A 19,062-nucleotide genomic window follows, 5' to 3' on the forward strand; every position below is an offset into this window, starting at 1 on the left:
AAAAGCTGAAAAGTGGGTATTACATCTTATGAAGTCCTTCTCTGATTGCAAAGCAAAGAACTTGCAAAGTCTAAATTCTTAGAACCCTCTTTCACAAGAGAAATAGTTTGTTTAGAAGCTTTTCCATGGACAGAATCAGATCTTTTGTATGTAAAGAAGGAAGTATGAATGTTGGTTGTAATGCCTTAGCTTTGCCATGGTAAGAGTAATCTGAACCTTGAATATATGTTAACCCTTTAATGTGCATTCCCATTTATTTCAGTAGGTTCAGGATTTCACCCCTAATCAATTCATCCCCCATCTCCTCATATTTTGGGACTCCATAAAATTGATTGTTTGGGAGTTAACTCTTACCGTTACCTTGAAACCTGTCTTAATAACCCCTGCATTCTGCAGTTTTATACTGAAGGTACAATATGCAAATGACATGCCAGTCTTTATTCATGCAGATCCTTAATATCAACACCCTGTTAGCATGGACGGAGCATACTCATCAAGTATGCCTTGCCCTGAAAGCTCCACTAATGGTGCCAGAGCGCCTTTTGTCTGACTTTTTCAAGACTGTCAGTCTCCTTAGAGTGAAAAGAGGAAACTGATCAAATTGTAATTAACATGAATCTTTTTTTTTTTTAAATCCAATCTGGAACAAATTAATAAACATGTGAATCACAATAAAGAAAATTATTGTCTCATTAAAAGGACAGTTGGGAATAATTTACAGTGTTATTCATGTGGGTTTTTTAAAACAGTCTCAGTATTGGTTTTCCTTATGAAAGTTTGAAAAGTAATTCACCACTGGCAATTTAAACAATTATATAAACTTTTAAAAATATGTTCAAGTCATTTGACCTCTTTAGATAAGTGATCTTCAGATGACTTATCAAAAATTGAACCTTGGACCCAGATTTCACTAGGTTTCAGTGACGCAGTTTCAAAGCAGAAAGATTTACTATACATGTAAATTAAAAAATTAAGGACAATTTAGAGGAATGGAGAAGCACTGAGAAAAAAAACACAAGTTCACCTTAAAATACTGTTTTTCAAATTCTCATTGAAGAAACTAAACAAAATGCTTATACAAGCTACAGAGTAATCATTTTAAGTCATGTACTGATCAATACCACTTTTAAAACATCTTCCAGGTAGAACTATTCTTTCTGACTTGGGATTGTATAACAAGGGGCTGATAATTTGGATGATTTGATCTATTATGTATGTTTATCTCTCTTATTCTATAATTTCTTCCACTCTCGATCCTCAAAACAACACCAGAAGCATGACCATCAACCCTCCCCATTCAAAACAGTACAACCACTCTGTCTACTCATCATTGACCTCTGTCTGGTACTGTATAGCTTCATCCTAAATAATTTAAAATGCATCTGAGAACATTCAAAAGCATAATGTAACTTTTAAAGGGTGCTCGTTCCACAATAGCAAAATAGAATTTAAATTTCTTCTTGGGAACAAGAAATAAAATTTCATTTTAGAAACAAAAGTTTGTCATCATTTTTTCCCTCAAGGTGTTCAGATCACACGGGATGTTTTCTAAGATAAATACTTTTTAAAAACTTGTTTAAAATGGAAAAAATTGCAATTTAGTCTCAGTATAACATGCCAGTACTCAGAGCAACAGTAGCATGCCTCAGATCACTAGAACGGGCAAAATGTGGGCATTTTAAATACTCTGACTTTTTTGGGGTGCTGTCTGGTTGTTTGAGCAAAAAATATTTGTAAATGGAGCACCGTTACTCCTCTTGCAGTCTCGGGAGCACTTTGATTGTTAGCTAGACCGGAAAGAACTCAGAAATCCTTCCATTTCAAAATGTCATTTCTTTAAACCCCATCTTGCTTTAAAAAAGGAATGTTAAATAGTACAATGAAAGAGGGGAATTAATAATGGAAATTAGATGGATTTTTAATCTCTTTAATTTCAGACTCATTGTTACAATAAACCCAAATACAGATACTTTTAGCAATAAACATATTTCCTTTATTTTTGAGCAATAGCCTCAGTTGAAAATATTCTGATCTACTTAACTGCAATTAAAATTAACCTTTTTATTATCCGTTATTGGTATTCATCAGTGAGAACCCCATCTTTAATTAGCATTACCTAAGACTGAAATAAGGCAGAAAACAAAGACCTATTTTCATGTCTTTTGATTTCCAATAAATCCCATTTAATAGCTAAAAATGACAGTGCATGGGTCCACACTTTCTATTATTGAAACAAAGCAAGAATGTTCAAAGAAAATTCGAATACATTTTTAAAGATCGGTGACATGATCAATGTTATTACATGCAACTAGACACCAAATATGTTCAGATAAACTTTCTCCTAGAAGTTTAATCTGATTAGTGAGCACAAGATGTAAATTGCAGTTAGTTTAAGAAATGTCAGTCACCGATGGAATGGCTGTCTGTCCTTTTTGTAACATAAAAATGTACCACTTAGAAACATGCATTGTTGCTTTCTCATCGACAAAGTACAGCAGGGGGGGAAGATTTCCTAGGCACTGCATTAGGCTTGTTTTCTTACAATGGCAACCAATTTTAATAAAAGCTAGTTTGATGTTTGATGCAGTCCTGGCCACAGTACTGGCTTGTAATGGTTAAAGTCCATAGTACTCCTATAGGCGACTGGACATAGAGAACTCTGTACTCTATGTCCACCCAAAAGCAGGACGAAAGTTTAGTTCAAGGACTAACTTTAGCGGGGTCGCCTGGGGCAGAGAGGGGAGACGTTTGCCGGCTCCTCTAGCCGCTGAGCCCCATCCAGCCCTGCTCAGGGACACGGACAAGCCGGCCCTATGTGTCGGGGGGGAAAGCGAAGGGCATGTCACCTCCGGGAGACCTGGGAGCCAGTCCCCGGCCAAGTGGCGAGCGAGCACCAGCAGGTGGGGGGATGGCAAACGGGCCCTGTTCGGCGTGTCTGTCTATGCCACAGCTCCCTGCCCTCTCTCGGTCCTGCCTAACCCCCTCCTTGGTCCCTGGCCGGCGGCGGGCGGAGGGGAGAGACGGGAACAAACCTGCTGAGACGGCAGAAGCTGGCGGGCGGGTCAGTTTCAGCAGCCGCCGCCGCTGGAGACTCGAGTGGCTCCCCTGGAAACAGGCGAGGGGCTTTGGCTGGGCGGGCGGGGGCGGAGAGGCAGGGATCTCACCCCCCCCCCCCCGTGACTCAGTCACAGTCCCGGTGCCATCGCCACCCCCCCCCCCCGGCAAAGCCCACTTGGGATTCAGCCTCTTCCTTCACTCCGGGAGCCTGGACGCTGGGGCTGGCTGGGTCCTCTCACCCCCGCCCCCCAAATGAGCCGGGGTGGGGAGGTCAAGCCGGGAGCTGATGGAGAGTCCAGGGGTCTGGCGTTGCCCTGCCGAGGGGGGAGAGAGACGAGGCGCCTCTGCCACCTACTTTCCTCGTCTTGCAGCTGCTCTGCCAAGGGCCGAGAGCCGGGAGCCCGGTGGACCCAGCGCCTCGGAGGATGCTCTTCAATGACCCCCGCGGAGCCGCCGGCAGCGGGGCTGCTGCCCGCAGGAGCAGGAATGTAGCCAGAGCCCCGGAGATCCGCCTTCCCCTCCCACCCGCTCCTGGCTCCGCGCCCCCCTCGCTTCTGCCTGGCACACAAGCGGTGATTGACAAAAGTTTGGGGTGGAGTTTGTTTGATTTGGGGTGGGGGGTGGGGGCGGGGCTGTCTAAGGGAGGCAGGGAAGTCAGGGCGTTAGGAGAACGAGCTCTTTCCATGGCAGGGATCTTAGAGCCTCTCCCCTCCCTCCCTCCGTGCAAGGAAGCTTCAAAAGATCCTCTCTACTCAAGCAAGCTTCACCCTGAGCTTAAAGGGGCCGCTCGCCGAGATCCTGGGACTCGTTGCCCCTTGGCCATTCACAAGCTTGCAGGGGACGGTGAGCCACAGGATACTTCATTTCCAGAAAAAGAAACAGAAAAAAAAAGCCATTCTGCCTATCTTTAGGCAGCAACTGGCAATGGTCAACGTTTAATAGAAACCTATTAAATGTCTATAGAAATTACTCTATACACTTAGATTTAATAGCGAGTGAGATCCTGTCTATGGGGGCTGGGGGGGGGGGTTGTAATCATATAGAATTCTATCACCGCACTAGACTTCACTAATACATTCTACGGGATGGTTTAAAAATTAAAAACCATAGCAAGGTCCCCATTTTCTAACAAATTGTATAGGGCTTCCCCATAAGGCAAAGCGTTCAGTTCTGCTCAGTTTTCTTAGCGATAGAAATATAAACCAAGCTGGTGCTGTACCAGGCTTTCCACACACACAGAGCTCAGATTGTTGCTGGACTGATTAAGTTATTGTTTGTTGGGATTTGTCAGGCACCCTTTTCTGATACTCATGGCCTGGGCTGGTTTATTGTGTTAGAAGGTTTCAAGGTCATGATGAAAATCTGTTGGAACTAAATTAAACCCATGACTCATGACATTACATGGTTGGTCAAACATTCTTGTTCGTCTTGTTGTAGCCCCTTTAACTAATAAGAAGAGATCAGCAAACCCTTGACAAATGATCTGAGAGAAAGAGTGAGGTATGAAAAGACATCATGTAGGGAAACAAATTACAGCCTATTTCCCCTTAGTTTTGTATAATGGTATTTGGGAGCTTAATACTGCTGAGAGGTCACAAGTCTCTTGGACTTCAGTAAATCCCATAAAATTGAAAACTGAGTGCAACTTTTATTCCATCTATTGTAATACTAGACTAGATAAAACACTAGACATAGAGTTTATGGAACAATCCTGCATTAGCAGAGGGATGGATTAGATACCTCATGGCTGTTTTCCAGTTCAATAAGTAACTAGGGCTGTGTACTAATATGATTTTACAACTCTTAGCATAAACCCCCCATGCTCTGAAGCTAAACATTCTGAAAAGATTTTAGAGTGTGCAAACACATCCCTCCCCCTTGCCCCCTGTTACATCTCTTTCCATCTAGATTTTGGGTGTAAACATGTATTGACTTCACACACATATTCCTATAGGAATAAAATTGCACTGATTACGAGGAAATCATAGTAATGAAGGTGGAAGCCACTGCCGCAGAATGACGGCCAGCACTTCTCTTGGATTGGGTGAGTTACAGGCAGAGGAAGAAATGTGCTTGTGGAGAAAGACAAATGCCAGGATTCTATCAGGAACATGATCTTAAATCTCATGGGTGAGCAGGGAATCCTACTAATTTAGGCCCTGATCCTGCAAAGACTTATTAATAGAACTACTCATGTTGGCTAAACTTAAGCATGTGCATAAATCATTGAAAGATTGGCGCCTAAAGTTCTGAGATAAGGGTATGCAACACCTAAGGGGTTTGGGCCTTGGAATATTTTGCCTGGTCTGGTAGCATGGCTCTGGCCTATAAGACAGGTTTAATGTGGTGGGTGAACAACTCCCCTGTATGCACTCAGGCCCCAGCTTCTGAGCCAACCACCTATGACCTCTGAGAACTTAACTCAGAGCTTGATCCAAAGTCTAGTTAAATTAACTAAAATCTTCCATTGACTTCAGTGAGTATTGGACAGAGCCTTCCCAGGGGATACCCTAGCCTCTGTTTGCCAGAAGCTGGGAACGAGCAACGGGGGATGGATCAATTGATGATTACCTGTTCTGTTCATTCCCTCTGGGGCACCTGGCACTGGCCGCTGACAGAAGACAGGATACTGGGCTAGATGGACCCTTAGTCTGACTCAGTAGGGCCATTCTTATGTTCTTATACTATTGGCAAGTGGGGAGCCAGTCAGATGTGTGGCCATTTACAAATCTTACTGCCTTCCCATTTCAGATGATGTGGCCTTAATCTCACAAGCTAAGCAGGAACAGACTTGGAGACCTCCAGGAAATGTAGCAGACACAGGCATAACAAGGTCCAATGGTTAGACACTGAAGCCAGATACATTCAAGTGAAATAAAGAATGAATTGTTAAGTGAGGATAATTAACACTGGAAAAGCCTAACAAGAGACATGGTGGATTCTCCATCACTTGGTCTTTAAATCAAGATTGGATTCCTTTCTGAGAGAGATGCTCTAGTTAAACCAGAGATTGTGGGCTTTAATTTGATGCAGAAATAACAGACTGAAGTTTCATGGCATGTGTTATGCAGGAGGTCAGGCTAGAATCTGGTCATCATGATTCCTTCTGTCCTTATTATCTGTGAAAAAAAAAACCCATGGTGCTGTGGGAAGTGGTATTGGTGTCAGTTTTCCCTCTGAGTCAGAACTGAACCATTTCCCTGAATGGCATCAGGAGGAGCTATGCTGCTAGGGTACCATCTTTCAGATGAGATATTAAAGATTTCCTGATCAGTGGTGGTGATTAAAGATCCCCAGGCATTTCTTTGGAAGAGCAGGGGCAACTGACATGGTGTCCTGGCTGGATTTCAGTAGAATATTGTTTAGCTTATCTTCCTGAATTCCCATATTGCTACAGTTGGATAAGGAATTCTTTCCCATGCCAGGTCTCTACACTGTTCTGTTACAGAAGCTGTTCTATTTTGAAGCCATGTTCTGCCACAGAACTAGCTGCATTTTGATGCTGGATTAATTTACCTTTATATATAATATGTCTGTGTGGTGGGATTTTCAAAAGTGCCTGAAGGAGTTTGACATCCAGCTCCCATTGACTTTCAGTGGGAGTTAGGTAACTTTTTGAAGAGGCCTGTCCATAATTTGTAATTTGAAAAAAAGGAACTCTATAGAAATTAATGTAGAGTAAAAATAAAAATGTATTGCTGAGCTTTCTTTTGACTGTGTTTGCAATATCCTTTCCACTAGCTATTCTTATGAAATAGTCCAATGGAATTTAATAGGCATGAAACTAATAGGATTTCTATAGGTATTACTCTATATGTCTATATAGTGTAATAGCCAGTGAGATTCTTTCAATAGGTTTTTGGAACTGTCTTGTAGAATTCTTTAGTAGAGATGGAATTCTTTATTCCGTTCTAGTGAATAGTTCAAGAAAATCTATGCCAAAGTCAGTATTTTCTATTAAATTCCCATTGTGCCCTGTATTGTGCATTGCATCTGATATGGCCCTGTATTAGAGAGTCTGTGAACATTACATATCACATACCTTATGGACTGCAATACTCAGATACAGTGCAAAGCAGAAAGACTCCTTTGCTCTGGGCCCATGCAGTAGGGTGCAATTGTAGTTCCTGTATTCCCCAAAGCATTTAGCTAGGGATTTAGCACCCCTGGGGCACAGAACACCCCGAAGGAGAGAAGGCGCTGGTCAGGTATTTGCCACCTTACACACTGCCAGCAGAATTGACTGGCTGAACATGCAAAGCGACATGCTCTGGAGTTTTGGGAGAAAGGAGTTGTGCTTGAAACAGAATATCTCCCCATGATCCCCCAGGGATGGGTCTTAAAGCTACAAGGATGCTTTAAAGTTTTAAAAAGCTCAGAGATGAAGCCACATGACTCTCATTAAAGATAATAAAGAACGTGTATAGCTAAAAACCTGTGAAACTGACAATTAGCGAGCCCATCTCCTCGTGCTGTGGATGCAGCTAAGATGCTTAGCAATACTCAGTTATGTCTAATGTCTCCGTTGTTGTGGTAATAAAAAGAGAACAAGAGAAGCATGCATACACTCAAATATATTGATACACATTTTTGGAGTTTTCTTAATACCAAATATTAACTCAGTCATTTAGATTTAGAGGGATGGTTAGCCTGTGGTCAGGTCTAGGAATCTGCAAAATTATACAAGTGTGAAAGGAAGCTTTTGAATTAGTAAACTCCTATGGGTGTTTTTTTTTTGAAGAAATATTTCTCATGCCTATAACTTGAACTGAGTGTTTTGAAAACTTATTAAATAGAAGATTATTCCCCAGATTTTATAATGCTATTTTTTAGCCCTGAGTGAATTTTTATGGGTACAATCAACTCCTGACATTGGGATTCATAATGGAAACATGAGCTTGGTCGTCTATCCAGCATTTTTTATGAGCACTATATGCTAAACAGAAAAAGTTTGAGGATGGAACATTATTTTGTGATTACAAAAGAAGATTGGAAATCTGGATTCTTTGCTGTGCTGTTCACTCACTGTGTCTTTGGGCACATCAAGCAATACACCACTCTCTGCCTTAGTTACCTGTGTGAAATCCTGGCCACTGGTCGTCAGGGGTAAAACATCAAGAGGTCTAGGATTCCACCCCCAAACTTTATCATTGGTAATTAAAATATTTATCTAAACAGGGCTATTGTGAGGCTTAGCAAATTAACAATTGCAAAATGCTTTGAGATTCTTGGATGAGAGGCACAAAGTGCAAAGTAATTTTAATAAACACAGCATAAAACTTGAAGTCTCAGCTGAGCAGCTTCCCTGTCTTCAGGAAAAAGCATCAGTATCTGAGAAGTGAGAATGGCTGGAAATATTTTAATATCTCTAAAATGCAAATAGAATATATTCTGTGACAAGATCAGGCCAGATGGGTACAAAAGAGTGGTCCAAGGTAGATACATTAGCTCCAGGTTAAGCAGGTCCCTTTTCCCTGGGTAAGATAACAGGGACTATTCCAGAACACTCAGGAACTTTCTAGAACTAACTAAGGCAGGCAGGCTAATTAGGACACCTGTAGCCAATTGGGAAGTTACTAGAATTAATTAAGGCTAATCAGGACACCTGGTATAAAAAGGCTCTCACTCCAGTTAGTGAGGGGTGTGTAAGGAGCTGAGAGTGAGAGGATGTGCTGCTGGAGAACTGAGGAGTACAAGCGTTAACAGACATCAGGAGGAAGGTCCTGTGGTGAGGACAAAGAAGGTGTTGGGAGGAGACCATGGGGAAGTAGCCGAGGGAATCGTAGCTGTCGTGTAGCTGTTACAGGAGGCACTCTAGACAGCTGCAGTCCACAGGGCCCTGGGCTGGAACCTGGGGTAGAGGGTGGGCCCGGGTTCCCCCCAAAACCTCCCAACTCCTGATCCAACACAGGAAGATCTCTGAGGCTAGCAAAATCTGCCATTAAGCGCAGGACCCACCAAGGTAGAGGAGGAACTTTATCACAATTCCTAAATCAAAAATAAAATTGCACATATTGGCCTTTACTTAGCGATCAGTGAAACCCTCCAACAGTCATGGAAATATAAAGCAAATTGTGACAAGAAAGAGTGCAGGCGAAATGTAAGGATAACTTTAAAAGTCACCACACTGCAAATGATGTTCTGCCAACCAGAACTGTGACCAGTCTTGCACATGAGACGTATACAGGCCATTGGATGAGAAGGAGTGAGTGTGAGGAATGCCATCCTGGATATGCCTTGATCGCAAAGTGTTCATCTGCATCTGCCCTCTAATCTAATCTATTTATGACATTTATAAGGTGTCCATCACCATAGTATCCTGGACATAATTATGGGCCTAATCCTACAACTCTTTCTCACAAAAATAATCCTGTATGTTGTCAATGGGACAATTTGTATGAATCAAGATTTCTCATGTGAAACAAGAGCTGCATAAACAGTAGCCTTAAGCCTGGTCTACACTAGGCATTTAAATCGGTTTTAGGAGCGTAAAACCGATTTAACGCCACAACCGTCCACACTAGGAGGCACCTTATATCGATTTTAATGGCTCTTTAAACCGGCTTCTGTACTCCTCCCTAACGAGAGGAGTAGCGCTAGTATCGGTATTACCATATCGGATTAGGGTTAGTGTGGCCGCTGATCGACGGTATTGGCCTCCGGGCGGTATCCCACAGTGCACCACTGACCGCTCTGGACAGCAATCTGAACTCGGATGCAGTGGCCAGGTAGACAGGAAAAGCCCCGCGAACTTTTGAATATTTCCTGTTTGCCCAGCATGGAGCTCCGATCAGCACGTGTGGCGATGCAGTTAAAAATCAAAATAAAGAAAGAGCTCCCGCATGGACCATGCGGACGTGATCGCTGTAAGGGCAGGCAAATCTGTTCTATCAGCGCTCCGTTACAGAAGACGAAATTCAAAATCATTTTTTTAAAATCTCCAGACAGACGCCATAGCAGGGGCTCAGCGCACTGCTGCGTGACAAGCGTAACGGAAAGCCAAAGAATCAAATGGACGCTCATGGACTGGAGGACTCAAGCTATCCCACAGTTCCTGCAGTCTCCGAAAAGCATTTGCATTCTTGGCTGAGCTCCAAATGCTTCTAGGGTCAAACACCGTGTCCGCGGTGGGTCAGGGCATAGCTCGGCAATTTTTGCCCCATCAGGCACTGGGATCTCAACCCGGAAGTTCCAAGGGGTGGGGGAGGCTGCGGGAACTATGGGATAGCTACGGAATAGCTACCCACAGTGCAACGCTCCAGAAATCGACACTAGCCTCAAACCGTGGACGCACACCACCCATTGAATGTGTTTAGTGTGGCCGCGCGCACTCGATTTTATAAAATCTGTTTTACAAAACCGGTTTATGCAAATTCGGAATAGTCCCGTAGTGTAGACGTACCCTTAGAGTCAAGTGAGCATCAGATCATACCTAGCAGTCCCTGGAAGGCAAAACGCTAATGAGGGCTTTTGCAGTGATATAACCAAATTGAGGAAGGAATTTTAGCTAGCATTTCCAAAAGTGCCTGAGAGAGTTAGGTGTCCTGTTTACATAGAAATTCTGGAACGATGAGGGTTGAGCCTTGGGACAATTTTAGAATGTCTTGCTTTTTCCCCTCTCAAGTTCATGGCCTTTTCTGAAATTTACACCTGGTCTAATTCTGGACAGGATGTATCTTACTCTCCATACTGCATCTTGCTCTCTGACAGAAATCTTTGATCTCCAATTTATCTTCTTTGGTTGTTTATTCACTGAATTTACTTGTTTAGATACATTTCCCAGTAATGTCAGGATGCTGACTTCTTGTTTCTCTCTAATAATAATAATAATAATAATTAATCATAAATATTTTTCATTATTTGTTTAATTTTTGTTGAAAGTTATTGGAAGTTAGGTGCCTAAATCTTAGGCCACTTGAAAATGCTGGTCTGAATCTCCAGTGGATGTCATGTGATGAATGTTTGAATGAGTAAAAATGAACCTTTCCAAGTCACTGTATATGATTCCCATATATATATATATATATATTATAATCAACTGATTTCACGTGGTGTATGGCTCTTGTACACAGAAAATATATACAAAACTATTATACTATGTGTCTAACAGTGCCTGCATAACTAGATTATATTTTCAGAATATACTGTTAAAAGTGGCACAAAATCTTCCTTCAAGGACCATTTAAATTCTGGAATGAGCTTTTATAGTGCTTCTTTTCAGTGCTGCTGTCATCTGACTCTGAAAATGGCAAGCTCATGTGAACTCAATAAAAGTTCTTTCTTACGATTGAAATAATGGATTAGATACTCAGCTGGTGTAAATCAGGATTCACTTCGATGGAACTACAGCAATGTTCAGCAGCTGATGATTTGGCCACGTATCTGAATAGCAGTGTGGTGGGGCTCTGAGTGCCCCCTTGCATTGGTGCAGGATGTTGCCTCAATCTTCTGCTGTAGCAGCTCCTGCCAGTGGTCTTCTGTGGCCCAGCCCTCTGGCTAAGTCACCTAAGTTCACATCCTTTCTGAGGTATTGTAAACAAGTTTGAACAAAACTGAATAGTTCTCCTCCCTTCGTGGGCTACTGAAGTCTTTCCTTCTCTACTTACATACGGTATCTTATAGTTTCTCTAGCAGGAGCCTACATTACCCCCCTGCATGTAATGCCCTATGGGTCTAGGGCCCAGGCCTGTAGAGCTATTAGGTAGTTAACAGCCCCAGACTGCCACCCAGCAGCAACTATTACTAGCTTATACTCTGCTTCCCATGACCCACTGTGGACACAGACCATAGGAAGTTCTGCCTCAAGAGTTAGACAGGCAGCAGCCCCATGGCTCCTGATTGGCTCCCTGCCCTATATAAACCCAAGGGGCATTCCAGGAAGTGTCCTGGTAACAGTGTTGCTCTCTTATGGGTGCTGTGACTGCTTGTGTTCTTGAACTCTTGGCCTGTTTTGGACTTTGCCTCCTGACTTGAACTGTGACCCTTGGTGTTGACTCTGGCCTGACACTGACTATGAACTCCTTGGCTACTCCTAGCCTCAGGTCTGCCCCTGCTTTGATCCTTGGCCCTGACTGCCCTTGTTAGTATCCTGACCCTGTAGTCTCTGTGTCCCCTAATCCTGGGCTTCTCTCAGCCGGAGAGACCTGTTTCCTTTGCTATCTTTCCCCCATCAATGGAGTCCCTTTAGTGTACTTACTATTTAACTTGTGCCCACTGGCTGGGGGCCACTTAGCTACACTCACCTCCCCAGGTGCAAAACATGACTAATAGATCGCCTTGGCTAGCCTTGCAGGTTAAGAGTGCATAGAATTATGCTATGATATCGAAGTAGTTACGGATTGGGGTCTCTTTGCAGCTGGATAGCCCTATCCAGTTCATCTTTCTAAAGCAATACTGAGTTAGTCAGGAGGAGTTAGTCAGGGCCCTGAATCTCAATTTAAAGATGCTTTTATAAAACCATGATTAATGCTGCTAATCTTGTCTCTCTGAGCCAAAGTTGACAACACCTCATACTTTATGTAACTCTTGCACAGAGACTTGAGAGAGCTTTTGAAATTGCCAAAATGAGACTTCTCTAAGGAGAACAAAGTCAAATATTTGCTAGCATGGGCCAGGACCTGCTAGGTGCTGAGCATGGAGGCCAGTGGGACTTGAGAGCACGTAGCCCTTCCCTGGCTCATCTTTTCTTCCACGTTAATAACAATATAATATATTTACTCTAGAACAAAGCCTGAGACACCAGACTTCCTACGCAACAGTGTCACCAGTCTCTCTGATTCTGAGCTTGCTCATGTTGGAAAACACCATTGCAATTTTCTTCATAGTCTGTTTAATTCTGGTACCTAAGGTTGCTCACAAAGAGCTAATTTTGGGCCAGCTTATGGAACCGGGCCTCTTTGCCCCTAGGCTATTCCTCTGGCCCAGTTTATAAGGCAGTAAGCATTGATCTGCTTGGCGGAAATCTGTGAACCTTGCAGGCAAACAGAGGTGCAGAAGGGGTAACGTTTTTAGACCATTCTCAAAAAGCTTCACTGAACTTTTCAGCCGAGGATAAGTTGAGTGGAAATTTCCAAGGGGAAACTGGTGAAATTTGAGGCACCCCATTTGAGAACAACTATCTCCAGTGAGAGTTTAAAATAAAGGAGGGTTTTTTTCATCATAAAAAACATTATAAGATATATGGAGAAAATAAACAGCGAAGGACATGGTCACTGGTGGATGGGCTTTTTCAGTATTAATGGAGCCTAGCACAACAAGTGTTTCTTTTATTCTTTCTAGCCCAGCTCCCTCCTTGCAGACTCCTGTGTGAACGTGCAGCAGTTTCCAAACTCAAGGCTGCAAAATTATCAGGCCTGGACCAAAGCCAGTACAAACCAATTTATTGGGGTCCAGCAATTAACTAAAACCTAGAAACCTTGATTAATTGTGGCACTGCTCAGCAGGGAATGTTTGGAGGGGGGGAGGAAATCAGGACTACACTCCATGCAGTGTCTCTGTTCCACATTCCAATTTACACTATATGTGTTAAACAGTTTCCTCTATGTAACCACCTAGTTAGTATGTCTTACACATCTTATATATAATAGTCAGTCTCACCACAGCTCGTATCCAGATCATTTTGTTGTCATTGAATTAATATCTTTTGGTAACCCCAACAATGGGCTATATTCTTGATAAACTTTATTCACTAAACATTTATCTGCAGAGTCTTCTTGTTGAACTAGTGCTGCATTGTAATGTTGTGTGAGGAAGACTAAGGGTTGGTGGTTGGTCAGGTTTTGCTAGGTTAGATAAACAGGAAGCCGCATGCACTTAAAACAAATTTATCAAAGCAAATGTGTTGGTCTCAATGAAATCTCTGCAGTCGGCAGAGACAGAAGGGTGCCCAAACAATTGGTCCATTTAGAAGCTGAATTAGAAATCTTCTGTACAGCATAAGAAGCAATTGTAAGGTATAAATGAGGTGTTAATTGATTTGATTATGGTAGCATCAGCAAATATTGTCCCTATCATTGTCATAACATCTTAATTGAGAAACAGAACTCTCAAAATGAGACTTGTATTTACTTTTTAGTAAATAAATTACTTTATACAGTGCAGACATCCAGGAAATAAATATTTAGATTCCTATTCAACTGTATTATATATCAATTTATATATAATACAAAGCACTGAATCTAGCTATTCCCCGCTGTGCCTTTTAAATTAAGACTCTAATGGCTAATGGAGAAAAAAATTGTCCAAGGATATAAAAAATTGTCAAAGTAGTCCTTAAAAAAATAAAAACCCTGCATACAGCATGTTTTAGCTTTTCAACAGTATTTCACATCCTATTCCATATCCAACTGCTGCATTTTCACATTCTCATGTTTAAATAATGCATTACAGTCAGTACTAAATCACATTAGGCAATGGTGATAACAGAGCCAATGCACACAGCATCCAGGCAAGTCATATGACTGGGTCTGTAGGGTGATCTGGGACATCCACTGAGGCTGGGAAGGGTTGTCTCCTCCCGTTTCAGTGTATCAATTAGGGATTTAATGTATTTTTTTTAAAAGATACTTGCAGTGGAAGTGGGTTTGTTGGAGGTCATCAAACTGAATCTACAGCCCTTCACAAAGGCTGCCAGCAATGGCTGAGTTGCTAATGTTTAGCTGTGAATACCCAGCAGGCGTTCTCCGCAGGGCTGAATACAGTCAATTGTGGTATTTTTCTAAATATTAGTGACTCAGCTGTCTCTGCTTGTGAAGAGTTGCCAGGGTCACAGATGCAAGCAGACATCTCCTCTTGCTCTCCAATTCCAGGGGACGGGTGAAGGGGGAGGTTTTTAAATATCGCCCTGAAATAAAGAGGAGAGGTGCTGGACCATATTCATTTGAGCTGTTTCTGATGTCCAAAATGGCTGTGTGATACAATCCTATGTCTTTGTGATTCCATGCGCCTGACCTCAGTGAGCTAGACTGCGCTCACAAGTAGCCCCGCTGAAGTCTGTGGTGTGAGTAAGGATTGCACAATGTGGCCCAGGAGGAGCTAGCTAACCATTCTCTCGCTGCGTAGCTCCAAAATAACCCCTTGAAAAATTGTTTGCTTAGTATCATGTCAGGTTCTCATTCCGACCTTTGTTGGTCAGCTTGCTGTTTATGAAAGTGAGGAATAAAGAGCAGTGGTTAAAGCAGACACAGCATAAACAGGTTCTGGACAAGATTCACTACATAGCTCTGCCAGTACACGTCAGTCCCCTGCTATTCCAGTCCTGAGCCCCACACACAGCTTTGCCAAAACATCTCAGTCATCTTAAACTGCAGCATCCATTAAATTGCAATCCCTTGTGTTGTTCTGCTAACATACCTCAGTCCTGACCTGCAGCAGCCAGCCTGAAGCTGGAGGTAGGGAATCCTTAGGGTCCATCTCAGAGCTGGTAAATGGTTTGGGGTAGTGCTCAGAGGCAGGGTGATTTCCTATTTTATCTTTGCTACATTTTTCTGGCTTTAGGATAACTCTGTGAAGATGGCCATGCCCCACTGATTTTGATTCCATTACGAATATCCTATTCCAGCACCTTTGAGTTTAATGCTAATAGGTATATTTCTCCTTTAAATGGCTTCAGGCCAGCACTCTGACTGCAGTGAGCATGCATTTAGCAAGCTTTCAGCAGTCTGGGAAGGCTTCTCCTGCAAGGTGTGGTGCTCTTCTTCCTCTGGGTTCTTCTCCTCCGTGGTGGGAAACCCCACACTAGGTCTCTGGTCAGCCCTCCTATTCTCTCTTCATCTTGCTGAAGCATATACCACGCTTCTGACATGGTTTGCTGGTCTCAGTGTTTTCCAGGGAACTAACCCCAAAAACAGGAATCAGGACTCTTGGTTTTTTTTCTTTATTATCTATTGCTCATGGTATGCTTGGGCAAGTCATTGAACCTTTCTGTGCCTCAGTGTTCCCCATTTATAAAATGGGGATAATGCCCACCCCACAGGGATGGTTGGCTTTAATTAGTTAATGTTTGGATGTGCTAAATATTGGATATTTGTTTCAATAGAGGCCATAGTCTGGTAGGGTGATAATGAACCCAGTTCAAGAGACCCATGCAAAGCCCTCCAGGCCATTTTAAGCTCAATGAAAATTAGATACCAGGGAAGTGAGCACCTTAGAGCTGCTATAGCTGAATTAAGGCCTGCACGGAGGGCATAGATGTTGCTTACTTATTGTTGGCACTGGGGTGGGCTTTGCCCCCAGGGAATGTGTACTGTTAGAATGACTCCTTTGTGAATCTCTCTTGCAAGGTTTTGGTGACGTGGTGATTTTCCAGGCTGGTGTCTCCTTGCAGGGGGATACATGGTTCTAGGGGGTGGAAGCCGTGATTTGATAGGCTGAGGGGGCTGTTGATTGAGTGAGTGGGTTTAGTTTATATTTTCCATCTTATTTTTAACACATTATTACCTGCTTTTCCTTTTATCAGTGAATAATAGTTTTCTCATGACAAACACCTGCCAAATGTAGAAATATTGGAGCTGATTCTCCTTATACCATGTAAATGAGGCAGGATTCAAGTTCAGTCAGTGGTCTAAAACTGGTGTGAAATCAGAATCTGGTCCACAGCTTTGGCTGCTGTTTCCAGTAAATTAAAAAAAGAGTAAGGACTGTAGAACTGAGTCCATACATATAAATGTGGCAATTTAAACACATCCCTTGTAGGGATGAAGATCTTTCTAGTGCATCAAATATACCTTGTTTTTCCATTGCCACCATAAGCTTTTATGGAGGGATAGCTCCGTGGTTTGAGCATTGGCCTGCTAAAACCCAGGGTTGTGAGTTCAATCCTTGAGGGGGCCATTTAAGGATTTGGGGCAAAAATCTGTCTGGGAATTGGTCCTGCTTTGAGCAGGAGGTTGGACTAGATGACCTCCTGAGGTCCCTTCCAACCCTGGTATTCTATGATAATTTCTGAACAGTCTTCTTGGCATTCCCACCATTTGTAATATGTCACAACTCTTAATAGCTAAATCCACGATGGTTGATCAGTTAGGACACTTACTGTACTTGAGAGGAGAGGTGAGAACTCACTCCTGGCTCTCTGACTGGAGAGCTCTAGCCCCTTTTCATTCACAAATATAAATCTCCTATTGTAGACCAAGTATCCCAGGGATGAAATTCACCATGTAAACAGGTGCAAGTCTACTGATATCAGTGGACTTACAGAATATGTCTACACTGCAGTAAAAAACATGGCATGGAGTCTCCAAGTCTGGGTCAACTGACTCGCTTCACGGGGCACAGACTGTGACTAAAAATTGCAAACATTGGGGGATTGGCTGGAGCCTGGGCTCTGAGATCCATTCCTCTCACGTTGGGTTTGAGAGCCCGAGCTCTAATGTCTATGCTGAAGTGTTTAGCCCCGCAGCCTGAGTTGAGCCAGCCATGGCAGTGCTGTGGGTCTTTTATTGCTGTGTCAGCATACCCACAGTCACTGAGGCCATCAATGAATTTGCTCTTTGGTTCTTTTGCTGCAATTTTTTTGACCAGCCAGTCGCGCTAGTAGGAGAAATACTTCAGGATCTATGACCCTAGAACTTAAGTACAGGGAAATTCTTATGTTGCAGCATATGAATCCATTTGCAGCAATAAGACCTAGCTCTTGTATCACTTTTATATCAGTAAATCTCAAGGTGCTTTACAGATGAGGTAAGTTTCATTGTCTCCATTGTATAGAGGGAGAAACTGAGGCACAGAGAAGACAAGTGATTTGCCCAAAGTCACCAAGTAGACCAGGGCAGAATTGAGACTAGAAACCTGTCTTTTGAGTTCCGGTCTAGTGCTCTGTCCATTGGACAGCACTACCTCTAGTTAAGCTCATTCCATTGTTAAGCCCATATTCTGCTCTTAGAGGCATCTGTTTTTTTCCAGTTGATTTCACTATGTGACATGCTTCTGAATCTCTTCCACCTGCAATTGTGGGGAGGAAAAGCCACAGGTGAAGCTACAATTTTGTTTGACATCATCAGTCCTGGAGAGATCTTGCCATTGCCCTCCTTAGAGAGGAAATAAGAATCGGATATTTCAAGTATTAAAAAAAACAAGCAGGAAAAGTATTTAAAAAGTGATCTGATATAGAAACCAAAATCACTTCTCCATTTTTTTTTCTTTTTCCATTCACCTTCAACATTTACACTAGGGAACTTTATTTCCAGGAAAGGATTAGCCCACAAAAATTCTGAATGCCTACATATTGGAGTAATCTTGAATGTTAAAAGTGGAGTGATTTGTTTCTTTAATATGGAGGACAGTCCCAATAAAAACACACGTCAGAGGCCAGTATTACAAGATCAAGTCTGCTTTATCTTACAGGGAAATTATGGCAGCAGGATTTTCATTTGTCTACTTTAAAGCTGCACTCCATCCTTTCATGCTAAAATCACAGCTCCTCCAAGGATTATTTGAGAAGGTAGTTTCCCTTGGTTTCTTATTTTCCCATCTTGAACTTGGACTCCTGATCCTAGCCCAGCTCTGGTTATGACAGAGTGCTGGCCATCAATTGAATAACCAGGTTTTTACAATCAGATTGGATCCTGCTCTTGTAACTTCAGACTAATTTTGTGATATTGATACTGTAGATCTTAATTAAAATGTCAAGCATTTTATGTCTCGGGTAATGAACATACAGGAACTTCAAGGTTTTGTTCTTATATGGCTAGCCATCCAAAACATTCAGTCTGTGTGATTAAAGTCAGTGAGTTGCACCAGATTGAAACATGGCCCTCTCTTTGGGTACGTCTATACTACCTGCTGGATCGTCGGGTAGTAATCCATCTATTGGGGATCGATTTATCGTGTCTCGTCTGGACGCGATAAATCGATCCGCGGATTGACACCAGTACTCCACCTTGGCAGGAGGAGCAAGCAGCGTCGATGGGGGAGCCGTGGCAGTCGACTCGCCGCCGTGAGGACAGCCAGGTAAGTTGAACTAAGATACTTCAACTTCAGCTACGCTATAGTTGCATATCTTAGATT

The 19,062-nt window shown here is 42.7% G+C and overlaps 1 protein-coding gene across 3 annotated transcripts in view; it reads right to left on the reverse strand.

Moving 5' to 3' along the window:
* CHRDL1 (chordin like 1) overlaps positions 1-3,557 on the reverse strand; it is a 62,829-nt gene extending 59,272 nt beyond the window's left edge. For 2 of the 3 annotated variants that reach the window (XM_045029046.1, XM_045029044.1), the window contains exon 1: positions 3,413-3,557. The gene's annotated coding sequence lies outside the window, so the exon portion shown is untranslated. Of the gene's footprint in view, positions 1-3,032; positions 3,154-3,412 lie in introns of those variants that run through there. The other variant, XM_045029045.1, reaches the window with a different exon arrangement.
* Positions 3,558-19,062: the final 15,505 nt, after the last annotated feature.

The sequence above is a fragment of the Mauremys mutica genome, chromosome 9 (assembly GCF_020497125.1).
Source record: "Mauremys mutica isolate MM-2020 ecotype Southern chromosome 9, ASM2049712v1, whole genome shotgun sequence".
In the NCBI taxonomy this organism is placed as follows: Eukaryota; Metazoa; Chordata; order Testudines; family Geoemydidae; genus Mauremys; species Mauremys mutica.